General features: G+C 52.2%; 1 protein-coding gene across 1 annotated transcript in view; it reads right to left on the reverse strand.

The window, feature by feature from the left end:
- Positions 1–5,000, reverse strand: part of LOC132958111 (atrial natriuretic peptide-converting enzyme-like) — a 21,966-nt gene that overhangs the window by 14,920 nt on the left and 2,046 nt on the right. The window lies entirely within an intron of this gene.

Raw genomic sequence — 5,000 nt, forward strand, 5'->3', positions numbered from 1 at the left:
GTTTGCCATGGAGTCCCACAAGGTTCAGTGCTTGGACCAATTCTCTTTACATTATATATGCTTCCTCTGGGAAATATTATGAGGAAACACTCCATACAGTTTCATTGTTATACAGATGATACTCAGCTTTATGTATCAATGAAGCCCGATGGTACCAGTCAGTTATGTCAGCTAGAAACATGCCTTAAGGACGTTAGGACCTGGATGACCAGAAATGTTTTGCTACTTAACTCAGACAAGACTGAAGTTATTGTGCTAGGCCCTAAGAACCTCAGAGAGACTTTTTCTAGTGATTTGACTGTCCTTAATGACATCAGCCTGGCATCTAGCACCACTGTTAGGAATCTAGGAGTTATTTTTGATCAAGATATGTCCTTTAGCTCTCACATCAGTCAAGTTTCAAGAACAGCCTACTTTCACCTTCGTAATATATCCAAGATCAATATCCAAAATGATGCAGAAAAACTAGTTCATGCATTTGTTACCTCCAGACTGGATTATTGTAACTCTCTTTTGTCAGGGTGCTCTGGTAAGTCTCTAAAGACTCTTCAACTGGTCCAGAATGCTGCAGCTCGTGTACTGACCAGAACCAGGAAATGGGACCACATTACTCCTGTCCTGGCTTCTCTGCACTGGCTCCCTATACAGTCTAGAATAGAATTCAAGATCCTTCTTCTCACCTACAAAGCTCTAAATGGCCAGGCACCATCTTATCTTAAGGAGCTACTAGTGCCGTACTGCCCCTCGAGAGCGTTGCGGTCCCGGAGTGCAGGCCTGCTGGTGGTACCTACAGTCTCCAAGTGTACTATGGGAGGTAAAGCCTTCAGTTATCAGGCTCCTCTCCTCTGGAACCGCCTTCCAGCCGGGGTCCGGGAGGCAGACACGGTCTGTATTTTTAAGAATAGACTTAAAACTTTCCTTTTTGATAAACCTTATAGTTAGGGCTGGTGCTGGTATAGACCAGCTCTTAGTTATGCTGCTATAGGCTTAGACTACCGGGGGAACTGGCACCCTGAGCTCCTCTCTCTCTCTCTCTCTCTCTCTCTCTCTCTCTCTGCATATACAGTACATCATATTACTGCATGTATCTATCTATAAATCTCAGTCACTAACCACCTACTTTCCTGGGAGCGCTTGAGCTCTCCTAGGCTCCTCAAGATCGTTGGTTGACGGCTTGCCAGAACAACCCCCTCCCCTCCCCACCGGATTGCTGATGGACGGTCTACCTCCCCCCACCCCCTTGCTCTCTATCCCTCTTCCTGCATCTTATCCCATCTCTCCCCCTATCCCTTTCTAAGCCCGGTGCAGTCTAGGCCTGTGAAGACTGTTTCGTCATGAGCCGGGGATCCGGCCGAAGATTTCTGCCTTTTAATAAGGCAGTTTTTTCTTACCACTGTAACTTTTGCTGCTTTGCTAAAGTGCTCATGATGGATAGGCCGGATCTTTGTAACATAACAATAAGTAAGGTCTTTTACCTGCTTTTTGTAAAGTGTCTCGAGATAACACTTGTTATGAGTTGATGTTATACAAATAAAAGTTGATTGATAATCACACCTATTTGGTTTTTTGAACCAGACTGTAAACATGTTAATCTCTGCTGTAAAAACAGACTTTTTAGAATGGGTGTGTATGTGACTTCCTGTGCTTCTGCAGCCAGCCTCTAGTGGACACTCCAGGAACTGCAGGATTTTACACTTCAGCCTCTAGTGGACACTCCAGGAACTGCAGGAGTTTACACTTCAGCCTCTAGTGGACACTCAAGGAACTGCAGGAGTTTACACTTCAGCCTCTAGTGGACACTCCAGGTACTGCAGGATGTTACACTTCAGCATCAACTTCATGTTTAAACACTGGAGGTTGAAAAATAATAAATGATAAAGAAATGAGGAAGATGAAGAGAAATGATGAAAGACTGACAGAGGAGGAGGAGGGGGAGGAGGAGGAGGAGGAAGAGAAGGAGGAGGAGGAGGAAGGAGGAGAGGGGAGGAGGAGGAGGAGGGGATGGAAGAGGAGGAGGAGGAGGGGAGGAGGAAGAGGAGGAGGAGGAGGAGGAGGGGGGGGGAAGGAAGAGGAGGAGGAGGGGAGGAGGAAGAGGAGGAGGGGGAGGAAGAGGAGGAGGAGGAAGGAGGGGGAGGAAGAGGAGGAGGAGGAGAGGGGAGGAAGAGGAGGAGGAAGAGGAGGAGGAGGGGGGAGGAAGAGGAGGAGGAAGAGGAGGGGGAGGAAGAGGAGGAGGAGGGGGGAGAAAGAGGAGGAGGAGGAGAGGGGAGGAAGAGGAGGAGGAAGAGGAGGAGGAGGGGGGAGGAAGAGGAGGAGGAAGAGGAGGGGGAGGAAGAGGAGGAGGAGGGGGGGAGGAAGAGGAGGAGGAGGAGAGGGGAGGAAGAGGAGGAGGAAGAGGAGGAGGAGGAAGGAGGGGGAGGAAGAGGAGGAGGGGGAGGAAGAGGAGGAGGAGGAGGGGAGGAGGAAGAGGAGGAGGAGGAAGGAGGTGGAGGAAGAGGAGGAGGGGCAGGAAGAGGAGGAGGAGTGGGGGAGGAAGAGGAGGAGGAAGAGGAAGGAGGAGGAGGGGGAGGAAGAGGGGGAGGAAGAGGAGGAGGAAGAAGAGGAGGAGGGGGGGACGAAGAGGAGGAGGAGGGAGGAGGGGGGGACGAAGAGGAGGAGGAGGAAGGAGGAGGGGGGAGGAGGAGGAGGAGGGGGGGAGGAAGAGGAGGAGGAGGAGAGGGGAGGAAGAGGAGGAGGAATAGGAGGAGGAGGGGAAGAGGAGGAAGAGGAGGAGGAGGAGGGGGGGGAGGAAGAGGAGGAGGAGGAGAGGGGAGGAAGAGGAGGAGGAAGAGGAGGAGGAGGGGGAAGAGGAGGAAGAGGAGGAGGAGGAGGGGGGGAGGAAGAGGAGGAGGAGAGGGGAGGAAGAGGAGGAGGAAGAGGAGGAGGAGGAGGAGGAGAGGGGAGGAAGAGGAGGAGGAAGAGGAGGAGGAGGGGGGGAGGAAGAGGAGGAGGAGGAAGGAGGGGGAGGAAGAGGAGGAGGGGGAGGAAGAGGAGGAGGAGGAGGGGAGGAGGAAGAGGAGGAGGAGGAAGGAGGTGGAGGAAGAGGAGGAGGGGCAGGAAGAGGAGGAGGAGTGGGGGGAGGAAGAGGAGGAGGAAGAGGAAGGAGGAGGAGGGGGAGGAAGAGGGGGAGGAAGAGGAGGAGGAAGAAGAGGAGGAGGGGGGGACGAAGAGGAGGAGGAGGGAGGAGGGGGGGACGAAGAGGAGGAGGAGGAAGGAGGAGGGGGGAGGAGGAGGAGGGGGGGGGGAGGAAGAGGAGGAGGAGGAGAGGGGAGGAAGAGGAGGAGGAATAGGAGGAGGAGGGGGAAGAGGAGGAAGAGGAGGAGGAGGAGGGGGGGAGGAAGAGGAGGAGGAGGAGAGGGGAGGAAGAGGAGGAGGAAGAGGAGGAGGAGGGGGAAGAGGAGGAAGAGGAGGAGGAGGAGGGGGGGGAGGAAGAGGAGGAGGAGAGGGGAGGAAGAGGAGGAGGAAGAGGAGGAGGAGGGGGAAGAGGAGGAAGAGGAGGAGGAGGAGGAAGAGGAGGAGGAGGGGGGGAGGAAGAGGAGGAGGAGGAGAGGGGAGGAAGAGGAGGAGGAAGAGGAGGAGGAGGGGGAAGAGGAGGAAGAGGAGGAGGGGGGGAGGAAGAGGAGGAGGAGGAGAAGGATGTTCGGTTTTACTACCGCCGCAAATGTTTGAAACACTAACTCTGCTCTTGATTGGCTGAGGGAGTCCTCGCTGTCATGGTGACGGGAGGAGGTATGACACACACACACACAGTCACACACACAGACACACACACACACACAGTCACACACACAGTCACACACACAGACACACAGACACACAGACACACACACACACAGACACACACACACACACACACACAGACACACAGACACACACACACACAGACACACAGACACACAGACACACACACACACAGACACACAGACACACACACAGACACACAGACACACACACACACAGACACACACACACACACACACACAGACACACAGACACACACACACACAGACACACAGACACACACACACACAGACACACACACACACACACACAGACACACAGACACACACACAGACAGACACACACACAGACACACACACAGACACACACACACAGACACACACACACACAGACACACAGACACACACACACACACACACACACACACACACACACACAGACACACACACACACAGACACACACACACACAGACACACACACACACACACACACACACACACACACACACACAGACACACACACACACAGACACACACACACAGACACACACAGACACACACACACACAGACACACAGACACACACACGTATGACGTTGAGTTGATGAGAGAAAATGAAAATGTGTCATCTCTCCTCCTACACGCGGTCTGTTATGCATCCATCTTTCTCTCGTCTCTTTTCTTTGCTGTGTTTACTAAAGATCAATCAGTGAGCTGTGTAGAGAGTGAGATGATAAAGGTCCAATCAGTGAGCTGTGTAGAGAGTGAGATGATAAAGGATCAATCAGTGAGCTGTGTAGAGAGTGAGATGATAAAGGATCAATCAGTGAGCTGTGTAGAGAGTGAGATGATAAAGGATCAATCAGTGAGCTGTGTAGAGAGTGAGATGTTAAAGGTCCAATCAGTGAGCTGTGTAGAGAGTGAGATGATAAAGGTCCAATCAGTGAGATGTGTAGAGAGTGAGATGATAAAGGTATCTTACTATCTGATCATTAAGGAAACATGTTGAAGTGCTGGCTTCTCTGACAACAATGCAGCAGCCAGTATGTCCTCCTTCTAACTTTAGATTCTGCTCCTGAATGATCTGGATTTGTTTGGACCAGAGAAGGTAGACGCTTTTAAGACACACCAACACGGCCGTTTTGGACGCCCCTCAGTTTGTCAGATATGAGAGCAGTTATCAGGTCAACAGGTGTTGCAGCGATGGAAGCGGGCAAGAGAAGT

This window comes from Labrus mixtus, chromosome 23, assembly GCF_963584025.1.
Source record: "Labrus mixtus chromosome 23, fLabMix1.1, whole genome shotgun sequence".
Classification (NCBI taxonomy): domain Eukaryota; kingdom Metazoa; phylum Chordata; class Actinopteri; order Labriformes; family Labridae; genus Labrus; species Labrus mixtus.